At 37.1% G+C, this 13723-nt stretch overlaps 1 long non-coding RNA gene across 4 annotated transcripts in view; it reads right to left on the bottom strand.

Annotated features, from left to right (window-relative positions):
- LOC109247519 (uncharacterized) overlaps positions 1–13723 on the bottom strand; it is a 43837-nt gene that overhangs the window by 20067 nt on the left and 10047 nt on the right. For 3 of the 4 annotated variants that reach the window (XR_002071769.2, XR_008421722.1, XR_002071764.2), the window contains exon 2: positions 4547–4741. This is a non-coding gene — a long non-coding RNA (uncharacterized LOC109247519). Of the gene's footprint in view, positions 1–4546; positions 4745–13723 lie in introns of all 4 variants that reach the window. The other variant, XR_002071767.2, reaches the window with a different exon arrangement.

Genomic DNA, 13723 nt, shown 5'->3' with positions numbered 1-13723 from the left:
AGTGTTTCCCTTGAGTTACAAATCCCTGAGTAATAGTTATTACAGGGGACTTGGACATAATGATGTGTCTGTTTTTCTTATATATTTATTTATAGTTTATATGCTAAACATGTATGACTAGTACCTTGTGTGTTTTGATAGAGAGGGGGCAGGAGCATCCAGTAAAATTTTTGACATTAAAAATGTCACAAGTCACCAAGGACTTGGTGTGTCTGGTTGGCTCAGTTGGTGGAGCAGGGAGCATATGACTCTTCATATCGGGGTTGTGAGTTTGAGCTTCACATTGGGTGTAGAGATTACTTTAAAAAAAATGAGTTGTCTGCAGTTCCACTTCTAATAATAAAGAACTAGGTGGGTTTTGATTATGCTTTAGCTGAGAATAACTAGCAACTAGAAAAGTGGGCCAAGAAAAAGAAAACCACATTTCTTTAAAGGCACTAAAAAGCTACCAAACTGGTGAAGATTGCAGGGCCAAGATCTAGGAGAGGGAGACACATCGGAGAGATACTTGAGTATTTAGGGCTCCCTTTCTGCTAGAGACATCTGACTCTATCAAAAGCAACTGAGAAAGTGAACACAGATTTTTGCAAACTCACAGGCCCAGGAGGGGGCAGGGAGGTTGAAAACTGGAGTTTAGGGCTCACAAGGAAGAAATAAACACCTCAGTCTTTCAGCTGAGGGTAGACTTTCACAGTGGGTAGACTTAGTAGTCAGTTATATGGAGTTGAGGACAAAATTAGGGAATTGGACAAAGTTCAGAAGAAAATATGCAGACAGATTTACAGAGACAAAAGGAAGAAAATGTGTAAATTTTTAAAGGTGGAAGAGACTTACAGTGTAGAATTTTAAAAAGTCTAATATAGTTGAGACCCAGAAGGAAAGGAGAGACCATAAAAAAGTGATACTTGAAGAGATGTCTAAAATAAGTAAAAGGCATCATGCCTCAGATTTAAGCAGCACTATAAACCTTAAGCAAGAAAAAGGCAAGGAAAATCACACCTAAGCACATCATCGTAAAATTGTTGAAAACCAAAGAGGAAAAATTTACGCATCCAGAGGAAAAAGACAAATTACTTTATCAAAACGAATGACAGTAAGACAGCTGCTTTGCAACCAAAATGATGCTATCTTTAGAGTACCAAAGGAAAATACTGTCAACTTAGAATTTACATTCAAACAATATAACTTTCAAATAGGCAAAATAAAGTTTTTTCAAACAAACAGAAATTGAGAATTTGACACCAGCATTTCTCCCCTGTAAAAAAGAGTGGACTTTGGGCAGAGAGAAATGATCTCAGATAGCCACTCTCACATTCTGGAAGAGATGAAGAGCAATGAAAAGGAAAAATACATAGGTAAATCCCAATAAATAGTAAGTTTACAAAACAATGCTAATATATCATGTTGTTAAAAACATACAGATTTAAAACATAATAACACAGTAATTGAGAGGCAAAGGAAAATAGTCTTAAAGTGGTCTAAGGTAATCACATTGTCTAGGAAGTGGAAAAAGTACTAATATATACTAGGCTTTTAAAAGTCATGGATGCACATTCTCATTTCTAGAGTAACTAAGAATATTAAAAGAACATAAAACCACAAAAAATCAAAAGAAAAAGATGAAATAGAAAAAACACTTGAACAATCCCAAAGAAAGTACAGAAAAAAGAACAAAGAATAGGTGAGACAAAAAACAGCAGGATGGCAGCTTTAAAGCCTGTATATAATAATTATACTAAATGTAAATTGATTATCCCAATTAAAAGACAAAGACTTGGATTTATAAAGGTACACTTTTAACCTGTTTTCAAGAGACAAATCTTAAATATGAGAATGCAGAAAAGCTTAAAGTAAAAAGGTATATCATGCAAAAACTAATAAAGATTGTGCAGCTATGCTAAATCCAAGTAGATTTTAGACAAGAAGCAATTCAAGAGATAAAAAGTTCATGTGTCCAGGGGCGCCTGGCTGGCTCAGTCAATAGAACATAGGACTCTTGATCTCGGGGTTGTGAGTTCAAGCCCCATGTTGGGCATGGTGCCTACTTAATTAAAAAAAAAAAAAAGTTCATGTGTCCAAGAGTCCTAATAGGAAACAAATGATACATTCAGGAGCATTTAAAGAAGGTTTATTTACAAAGGGACTAATTACAAATGTGTGTGTGTAGCATATAAGAGAATTACAAGAATAGGTTCCAAGAGACAGAAGAACTTAATCAGAGTCTGGAGGGAGAGAGAATTGTGAAGAGTTCACTGTGAGACGAGTAATGACCTGTGGTCAAAGTATAAATCCAGTTCAAGGTAACCTCTAGTGGAGGGGAAGAAAAGATATGCTCACCTCACTCTTTTCCACTAAGCAATCTCTTCCCATCAGTTACAAACTCATCATGGGGTGGTGTAAATCAGCTCTGGAACCATAAACATTATTAGCACCCTAGAATTCTTCATATATGGTAGGGGAGAAAAGAAGTTACAAAACATAATCATAGTCTCTTAAAACCTGCTTTTTTAAGCTGGTCATGAGGCCTAGATTCATAAACATAGCTGTTTTCTTTCACCATCCATTCTTTTTTTTTTTTTACTTTTTTTTTTTAATGTTTATTTTTGAGAGAGAGAAAGAGGGAGTGAGAGACAGAGAAGAGCATGAGGGCAGATAGAGGGAGAGAGAGAATCCGAAGCAGGCTCCACGCTGTCAGCACAGAGCCTGATGGCTCAAACCCACAAACCATGAGATCATGACCTGAGCTGAAATCAGATGCTTAACCAATTGAGCTATCCAGGTGCCCTATTCACCATCCATTCTTGGTTTCTCTCACTTTTTGTTTGTACCTCGCCTGGATGGGATTCTTACCGGGTGGGGTACTCCCAACAGTCATTCTTGTAAGATGAGTCCTAGCAGAGGTCCTTTTTGGGTTACCCTAGTTTTTTACTGGACTATTGGCTAAGAGAATACAAACAAGCTTCTCAGAGAATACTGTTACAGTCCATATACAGTCATATTTATTCTGCTGTATAGCAGCAATGCAATTTCCCCCTGTTAAAAGGGATCCCTCACCCTGCCAGTAGAGTGATTTCCTTCTCTCTTGTTGGTTAGTGACAGAAAAAGCCCAAACCTGCCAGTGAACAGTGTCCACTTCTAATTCGTTGAAGTATTAGGAAGCATTCCTCTCTTTAGTACCAAGACTACCAAAACCACTAAGTCCAAAGTTTCAGGGACCAAAAAATTCTTCAAGTGGGTTTTTAGGCATAATAGAGAACCTAACAAAAATGCATACATGTGTACCCCAAAAGACATACAAAAGAATGTTCATAGCATCAGTCTTTATAATAGCCCTAAATGGAAACATCGCCAATATCTATCAACGGTAGAATGGATAAGTAAATGGCAATATATTCATTCATTGTATAACAATGAAAATAAATGAACAACCGATCCAGGTAACAACATGGATAAACCTCACAATATTTTCTTTAACGATTTTTTTTAATGTTTATTTATTTTTGAGAGAGTGAGAGATGAGTGAGCAGGGGAGGGGCAGAGAGATGAACCTCACAATATTAAACAAAGGAAGCCAGACACAAGAGAATACAGTTATGTATTCAATATATATAAAAGTTAACCATTGGCAAACCTAATCTTTGGTGTTAGAATTTGGGAAAGTGATTACCTTTGGGAAGAAAGAAGAATAATGACTAAGAAGGGGGCATGTTAGTGTTGTAGCTATGGATGTGGGTGTTGATTACACAGTTATCTTTACTTTGTGATAAGTTGTGCTAAATAATTATATTTGTGTACTTTTCTACATGTGTGTTATGGTTCCATTAAAAAACTTTTAAAAATTCATATAATAGCCCTCCTGTGTGTGATGTGCACTTTTTCTGAATGCTTTTAAGATATTTTCTCTTAGTTTTGTCAGTTTGACAATAACACACATTGGTAATTTTCCTACCTGTGCTTCACTGAGCTTTGTGGATCTGTAATTTCATGTTTTTCACCAAATTCAGAAAACATGCTCCCAGTATTTAAAAAAAATAGACATATAGAAAATAGAGGGACCAAGCTCATCTCCACTATACATACCTTCTGGGAAAGATGGCACTACATATTGGTTACTGCATTTAAGCATAATACTTTATTCTGAAGTCCGCATCCTAAATTTGGAGGTTATTGTCTCCTGGTTGGCTCCATAAACTGAACAACTTTTCTAATTTGTTCTAAGTTCTTGTCCAGCCTGTCAACTCATAAGCCACTCACAATGAACCACTCTATACCCTTACCTCAGGCCACGTCTCCTAAAGTTCTCAAGGAAAGGATTTCCCTGTACTGTTGTGATTCAGGGCCACTATTGAGCGATGGTGTTGTATAGTGACCACTCACACCCAGCTATTGCCAGCTCGTTGCAGACCCTTTTGTGAATTAACAAGACCTAAACTTTTTTCTTTCATTAATTGGTCAGAGGGAACCTCCTTTGAAGCCAGTGTATATGGATTGAGGGAGAAGTGCTGAAGGAATAGGGGCAGATACTAATAACAGTAGTCTGAGTCACCTGCTTATTCAGTTTAGTTGTGGCCATGTACCCAGTTTTGTAGGGAGTGAACTGCTGTTATGCCCATCCAGTTGTATGATTGGTGAATCAGATAACACCAGTTCATGACGAGTAGTAGTTCGATCATTCACATAGTCACTTATGTCCCATGGTCAGGAGTTCCATCTCTATCAGGTACCAGCAGCAAACCAGGAGCTGCTTTTCAAAGAAACAAAACAAAACATTGGTTGAGGAAGATAGATCTTTACTCAAAAACCAAGGAATCTTGTAATTCTCCTATTGGCACTTACCCTCAGAGGCTTCATATAACATCTCTACCACATGAACTTCCAATACCATTGTATCTGCCTAACCATAAGGCCCAACTGGCAAGACGGTTTGCTCTGGGCCCCACTCAAAATTACAGTTACCCATAAAACAGGTTAGGTTACCCAAAAGTACTATTTTGTTGTCTACAGAACCTAAAAAGGCCTGCCACACATTTTGCCTTTTTCTTTACTGTGGTGGTGAAAAACACAACAGACTGTCACTCACTTGAATGGATAACCTAACAGGTCTCTGGCCATTGAATCCCATGTGGCAGGTCCCTGAAGTTTTACAGGGTTTTTCTTGCACCTTCTGCTAAGCCTATGTCTTACAAAAGCATGTAGAGTGTTTACTACTTCCTGCTCTTTGGGCTCATTTAACGTTCATTTCTATAATAGACCAGTGTGATATTCTATCGCATAGCAAGATGATCAAGGTCCCTTCAGCACAGAATAGAAAGGTGGCACAGTGCTGAGACAAGACAGTAAGGGCTTACTGTTGTCTCTGTCAGTTAAACACAATCTACTTCTGATTTCCCTCAATAACTGGAATGGGAAGTGAGGGGGCACTTCCAGAGCAATACCTATATATCATATCAAAGTCTCTATTCATTTCCTCCAATGAAAATACCACACCTATAACAGCAACTACAATTGGCATCTTTGCCTGATAAAATCTTGCAGTAATCCAGTCATTCTTTACTACCCATCTGGTTTTTATACTGTCATTCCCTATGACCCATCTGGTGACCACAAAGGGAAGTTAAGTGGGAATGTGGTATGAATCACTATGCCAGCATGGTGGCACTAATTTCTACAAGTTCCCCAGGGATGCAGTACTGCTTTGGTGAGAGACAAGCAGTTATGAACTTCTACATAGCCCTTCCTACCATAATAGCATTCACTCCATTGGACAGGAAACCAAAATGAAGACTGCTTCAGTTATTAAAATATGTCTATTCTTACTACACATTAAGACTGGAGAAATAACCCCAATATGGGTCTCTCTGGACTCACTGTTAACCCAGATGCAGGCCAAGACTCCATCTGTCACTTAAGTTTCCTAGGCCTCCTATTTTAACCAGTTGTCCAGGATTAGGTTCTGGGTCTCTAGGTATTAATATAAGTTAAGAGACAGTATCTAATAAGCCTCAGGAGGTCTGGTATTTTCCTTTCTCCATGAAATGGCCACTAGAGAAGAATTAGGGCAGTGATCCCGGAATTTGCTCACCAGGGGAGCTTCAAAAAATATCAATGCCTGGGTCTCACTCTCTGAAATTATGGTTTAATTGGCCTGGATGTTCTTGAGAATTCTACGGTGGCCTAAAGTACAGACAGGTTTGGGAAGCATGGGATTAGGGGAAGGTTCATGGTTATACACCTGTGGCAGCATTGCAGGGTTTTTCTTCAAAGGGACCCAATCTTTCTCCATCATCAAAGAGTTCCAGGTCTGTGAACTGGATGAGATGCTTCAAATTTCATTATGACAACACAAGTTAGTTTAGAATTTTCCCACCTATATATGTCAAGCAGCAAATTAGTAGGCTACTTAATCTATTAATCTGCTTCCTTTCTTGTTGTCCTTTAACCATTACCACCTTTCCCTGAAAGTCAAAACACTCTGAATAACTTTCTCTTCTTTGGATTATTATGGTAATTGTGCCCACCATGTCTCTGATGGTTATATGCCATCACGTGGCCTCTACCAATTTGAGATTATCTTATTCTGAGATCAGGAAACTCAGTTCTACCACAGCATTTATCACCATCAATCTGACAGAGGGCAGCCACTTCAGAGCTCTTTAGGGATGCTTATACTTCTATCACTAATGCATCCTTAATGACTTGGTAAAAATGGAGAATGTCTAAGGAGCCCTTGTTTTCTCTTCTCTACAGTATGCCAGAGTATTTCTGGGATTCTGAAATTATTACTTCAAATTTCATTTGTAGGTCATTTATTATTTGTAGACTGTTATTGAGCTCATGCCTCATCCTAGCAAACTATTAATGCCAATATATGAGATGTTGATTCTCAGGTGAGTGCACCCATGCCAATAAATTTGCCATGATAAAACCTTGTACTGATTCCCCCTTGGTGTAACATCCTTAGAACCCACTTCTATATATACTCCTCAGGTTTCTGCTGATCAAAATGGTAAGGTCTTTAACTCCTGTGTAGGTTATCTCATGCCAGAGCAGGCCACATACTTCTCTGATTAGGTGATCTTGAGATTTATCTAGGGATACTGTGAGGTGATGAAGGTACGTTCTGAGAACAGATACCAGCCTATGAGAGAGCTGTTCCCAGTGCAGTCACCGAAAGCCTCTATGCAGAGGAGGCTAGTTTCCCCAGAGAGCCAAGGAAGTTTGGGGGATATGCAGGTTCAGCATTCTCATCTTCATTCTTGTCTGTTCAAAAGTCTCCATTCTGTCTTAGGGCCCCACATCTTTCTCACCAATGCTCTACCCTTAGACTAAGAAAACTGGAAGAACTGAGTATTTTATTGGTACTACAAATCTACCTTTTCTGCCCACTGCTTATAGGAGATGAAGGACTCCTTCAAAGCTGTGGTGGAGGAGTTCTGACACTCTCTATGCATCCTCAGCTACACAGTCATAGTTTTTACATTTTTCTTTTTCCTGTCTACATTCTGTTGAGGTTCATAAGAGAGGCCTGGTGGATCCACAATCTTAAATCACTATGGTTACCACAGTGATACATTCTCACCTTCACTCCATCCCATGCTATTAATAGTAAGTATAACAGTACCTTAAGCCATGGATCACTTGTGGTCCCTTTGTCTATAGCTATGAAGTTATCCCTGTGACTGATTTTACATGTGTGTGTGTATTTAATTCAACCTCAAAGGGTCCATCTCCTGTAACAGCTCTGGTACTAATTACTCTTTCAGTCAGGGTTATAAAAAAAATTGAAGGCACATGTGAAATAATTTAAGAATGAAAAAGATTGGTGAAAATAAATTACACTAAAATCAGGAACTTTGTTTTTTCAAAAGATGCTACTGAGAAAATGAAAAGACAAACCACACTATGAGAAAGGATATTTGGTTATATATGTGTGTTCAAGAACTCATATCCAGGATAAAGAAGTCCTAAAAATCAGTCAGAAAATGACTGACAACCCAACAGAAATATGGGCAAGTGACTTGAACAAGCACTTCAAACCAGAGGATCTCTAAATGGCAAATAACATAAAATGGTGCTCAGTCTCAATAATCACCAGTAACATGCAAATTAAAGCTAAAATGAAATGCCACTACACACCCATCAGAATGGCTAACGTTAAAAACAGTGATGATACCAAGTGTTGCTGAGGGTGTGGAGACTGTGAAACTTTCATATACTTTTGGTGGGGATATAAATAACATAAACTTTGGAAAACTGTCATTCTTTATACAGTGTGAACATACCTCGAGACCAAGGAATTTTAATCCTAAGTATTCTCTCAAAAGAAGTCTTCCCATTCACACCGAGAGACACATAAGAGAATGTTTATGGCATCATTATTGGTTAATAGCCCCAGGGGAGAAAAACCCAAGTATCCACAACAGGATGGATAAATATATTTGGTGTAGTCATACAATGGAATATAGCAATGAATGTGAACTTTTACAAACAATACAGAACAATCTCATATACATATGAAATGCACACTTAATATCATTTATGTAAGGTTGAAAGTGAGGCAAAATTGGTCTATGGTTAGAAACTGGAAGAATGATGACATTGGGGAGAAAGGCAGGATAGTTATTGAGAGGTTGCATACTATGTAAACAGTAATACTCTATTTTCTGAGTGGTGGATACAGTGATATTTTTACTTTATGATAGATACTTCATTTATTTCCGTAGTATTCTATATTTTGATTTTTTAAAAGGTGGGCCTAAAAAGACTGGAACTATTTGTTTATGCCTCCATGCCCCTCTCCATTAATTCAAATACTTCTTCCTTCAAGGTCCAGTTCAGATTCCGTATCTTACATGAAGTCCAACCACTCCAGATAGAGGCAATTTATCTTTCTATATGGTTTTTATTACATCCCCAGAGAGGCACTATAACAATAGAAATAGTATGGGCAAAGGGGTTTGGGCTTCAATCTGTAAGGCAAATAAAAGTAGGATAGTGACATGGTCATATTTGTATCTGCATACCATAAACGTGTTTAACCAACTTTACTTATACAGATTTCTTTGAATATGTGGGCAAATATAAAACTTTATATATACCTGTAAGTATGTAATATGCTACACTGTTATAATATTTGTTCCCAATGAATAATTCTTCTTTGGTTTATGCCTTTTTGCAATATGCCTTTGGAGGAATAGATAATTTGGGGGGGGGGGAGGAGGAAGTCTCTTTCTCTTGTTACCTAGCTCACCAATTAATCTAGTCTCTCAATGTCCTTTCTTCTTCCTTCAGTATTAGAATGCCCAAGTTTTAGCTTTGTACATTGCCACATAGTTAAGGACTATATTTCCTAGCCTCCCTTGAAAGTGTGGCCATATGACTATATTTTGGCCCATGACTTATAAGTGGAAATGACGGCTGCAACTCCTATGGCATTCCCTTAAGAAAAGGTAGCTAGAACAAAGGTATTTGTCATTTAAAATATTTTAACACAGATTGCCAGAGTGCTTTGTAAATAGGTTGAAAAGTTCACGTGTATACCAGCAATGTAAAACAATACCCTTTTACTTGGATCCTCACTAGCAAGAGGGAATTTAAAATTTTGCCCACTCTGAAAAGATGTTTCATCATACTCATAACAGGAGAAAAACATAATAAACTAATACTGATATTAAACATTTTCACTTTTCAATCTCAAATCCAAAAGTCTGATAACATATTCTAATGACAGTGCTATATGTTCTCAACTGTTCTTTATACAACACTTATGGAGGAAAATTCGGCAATATCATCAAAATTACACACACACACATATGCACAACTTGATCTAACAATCTTATTTCTGTAAATTTATACCACAGATATCTTGAACATGTGAGACAAAACTATGAACAGGATTTTTCATTACTACATTGTTTTTAAGAGCAAAAGACTGAAAACAATGCAAATATCCATCACAGAAGTTTGCAAAATAAATTCTGGCTTTTTTTTTTTTTTTTTTTTTTTGAGAGAGAGACAAAGAGAGTGTGAGTGGGGGAGAGTAGGAGAGGGGCAAAAGAGAGAGGGAGAGGGAGGGGAAGAGAGGGAGAGAGAGAGAGAGACACACACACACAGAGAATCCTAAGCAGGCTCCATGCTCAGCATGGAGCTCAACCTGGGGCTCCATCCCATGTCCCTGGGATCATGACCTGAACTGAAATCAAGGGTTGGATGCTCAACTGACTGAACCACCCAGCTGCCCCAATTCTGGCATTCTTGTAGTACAAATACTACGTGGCTGTTAAAGAATGAGTAATCTTATTATGCAGCTGATTAAATACCTCTAAGATGTATTGCAACCAAAAAAGTGAGATGTGGAACATAGTGTACATTATGATAAATTGTTTTTTAAAAAGGAGAATATAAATTTGTATAAGAAAGCTCTGGGAATGACTTCAAATCTATTAGAATGGCTGTTATCAAAAAGACAAGAAGTAACAAATGTTGGTGAGGATGTGGAGAAAAGAGAATTTTTGTGCACTGTTCGTGGAATTATGTATTGGAATAGCCACTATGGCAAACAGTGTGGAAGTTCCTCAAAAACTTAAAACTAGAACTACCATATGACTTGGCAATTCCACATCTGGGTATTTATTCAAAGACAATGAGAATGCTCCAAAGGATATATGCACACCCATGTTCATTGAACATGGGTGGCTATTTACAATAGCCAAGATATGGAAACAACCTAAATATACATTGAAAGATGAATGGATAAAGAAAATGTAGTAGATATGGAGTAAGTCATGGAAATAAAAGCCACAGCATAAAGAATATAATCAATGATATTGTAAGTGTTGTATGGTGACAGATAGTAGCTACACTTGTGATGAGCATAGCATAATGTACAAATTGGTCAAATTAGTATGTTGTACATATGAACTAATATAACATTGTGTGTCAACTACACTCAAAAAAAAAAAAAAAAAGAAAAATTCATGATCGAAGTTTAGAGGGAAAAAAAAGAAAAACGTCATATATATTTAGAATGGAATATCATTCAACCATAAAAAATAATGAAATCTTGCCATTTGCAACAACATAGACCATGTGGGCATAATGCTAAGTGAAATAAGTCAGATTGAGAAAGACAAATACCACATGATCTCACTTGTATGTGGAATATAAAAACAACCAACCAACCAGCCAAGCTCAGAGATAGAGAACAGACTGGTGGTTGCCAGGGGTGGGGTGGGCAAAATGGGTGAAGGGGGTCAAGAGGTACAAACTTCCAGTAATAAATAAGTCATGAGGATGGAATGTACAGAAGGTAACTATAATTAATAATACTGTTTTGCATATTTGAAAGTTGCTGAGTAAATCTTAAAAAGTCCTCACCATAAGAAAAAAAATTCTGTAAGTGTATGGTAACTAGACTTATTGTGATGATCATTTCACAATATTTACAAATATCAAATCATGCTGTACACCTGTACATATAAAGTTTTATGTCAATTATACCTCAATTGAAAAAAAAGAATACCATGACAAGAAAGACTGCAAAAGAAAGGGAAAAGAAAAAGAAAAAATAAGCTCTAGGAAGATACATGAGAAAATTGTAAAAGTAGTTGTGAGATGGATGGATAGATAGCTGTGGCATGAGAAATGGTGGAGGGGATATACATGTGGGAAATTTCAAAACATAAGTCTATTTATACACACGTGCACACACACACCATTTGAATGAATTACCTACTCAAAAAGAAAAGAAGTTTCCATATGGTGAATTCCCTAGTTTCCTTTATGTGATTTTTGTCAAGTCCATTTACCCATCTGATTCTTTCTTCTACTGCAAATCAGGGGTAAGATACACTTCATAGTACTTTGTGAGCACTTATATGTGTGCATAGCTCAGTGCTGGTTACATAATCAGCATTTAATGTTAGTTGAATTAAAACAATAGTTTGATAGTCTGTTAGGCCTAACTGGCATCTCATTATTATTTTACTTTGCATGCTCCTGATTTCTCCTGATTTTGAGCATCTTTTCACATTTGGAGTTACTCTTTGCTGAGTTCATATTCTTTGCTACCCAATTTTCTGTTGAACTACATGTTCCCTTAATGTGAATTTCTAAGAGGGCTTTGTGTATTACAGATGTTAAACCTCCTTATGAATATTTTTCAAAATTTATTGCACATCTATTAACCTTAATTATAACTTTTCTATGCAGGCTACTTTTTAATAATGACAAGTGTCTATCTTTTTTGAGAAGAATGTGTATTCTGCTCTTTTGGGGTGAAGTATTCTATAAATGTCAATTAGATCTAATTGACCGATGGTAATACACAGTTCAACTGTATCCTCACTGATTTTCTGCCTGCTAGATCTATCAATTACCATAAGAGGGGTGTTGAAATCTCCAACCATAATAGTGATTTGTCTATTTCTCTTTGTAGTTCTGTCTACTTTTGCCTTAGCTATTTTAATGCTTTGTTGTGAGATATGCACATTAAAGTTTATATCTTTTTGAAGAATGGACACCTTTATCATTATGTAATGCTCCTCTCTATCCCTGATAATTTTCCTTGTTCTAAAGTCTGTTTTCCCTGAACATAGCAACTATAGCTTTCTTTTGATTAGTATGAGATTGGTGGGTCTTTCTCCATTCTTTTGCTTTTAACCCGTATCTTTATATGTAAAGTAGATTTCTTACATGATTCCTGAGAAAATGGGGCACTACTAATGGCTGTGGGCTTCCTCCCTCCAAACAAACCCTAGGTAACTACAGAAATAAGGGAGCAAGGGCTTGAGGAATAAGATAAAAAAACTGAGAAAACCCTGGTAAGGGTCAGGAGTAAGTTTTTAAGTATTGTTCCTGGCACTTCCCTTCACTGCTTTGGGACAATCAGTCCAGACAACTGACTGCTACAGATATCATTAGCAACAACTTCCCAGTATAGAATAATACAAAGGGTCTGTTGAAGCGAGTTGCTGATGAAAAAAAGTGTGGGCTGAACAGATACTCTAGAAAATTGAGACATTCACTCTCCAACTCCTTCTCCAAACCTCTAGGGTTTTGATGGATGACAAGAGCCTTCTGCTAGATTATGAGTTTCAAGTTAAATCCTCACCAGAGGAGTTTTCAGAGCAAACAGTAGCAACAGAGATAGAACACTATAGCTCCTCTGTGGTGCCTGGAGCTCTCTGCTCTCTAATCCTTAAACTTGTGCGAAGGGATAAAAATTAGGGTCTGCCCTTTTGCTCTTCCTCAATATCCATTATCAGAAAGGGTAGGAAAGAACAGAAGCTTGTGAACCAAGTATCTAGACTCCTAGGAATATGATCACTATGTAACACAACAAGTTACACAACATATACCAACTGAAGCAGAATTATAGGAATAAATGTAGACATTTAATTTAAAAATTTTTAAAGAATTAAACAATTAGTCATTCAACAAAAAGTTTACTGAGCACCTACTAGTGTCAGGCACCGAGGATCCATCATGAACAAGATAGACAAAAATCTTTATTCTTGTACATTTTATTTTCTAGTGGTGGGAAATGGCATGAGGGACAGAGACAAAAGCATACAAACAACTTATTATCTAACTAAGGAATAAGCCATTTTAGAAGGTAATATTTGCTATAAAAATAAGGCTGATTGGGATTGTGAAAAGGGTCACAATTTCAAAATGAAACTAAACCTAAAATAGGAGTGAAGAGGATGTTGAGTGGGAGGTC

This window comes from Panthera pardus, unplaced genomic scaffold, assembly GCF_024362965.1.
Source record: "Panthera pardus isolate Hobbes unplaced genomic scaffold, ASM2436296v1 HiC_scaffold_13, whole genome shotgun sequence".
Taxonomy (NCBI): domain Eukaryota; kingdom Metazoa; phylum Chordata; class Mammalia; order Carnivora; family Felidae; genus Panthera; species Panthera pardus.
The sequence above is the reverse complement of the archived record's forward strand: the minus strand, read 5'-3'. Positions and strand labels throughout refer to the sequence as shown.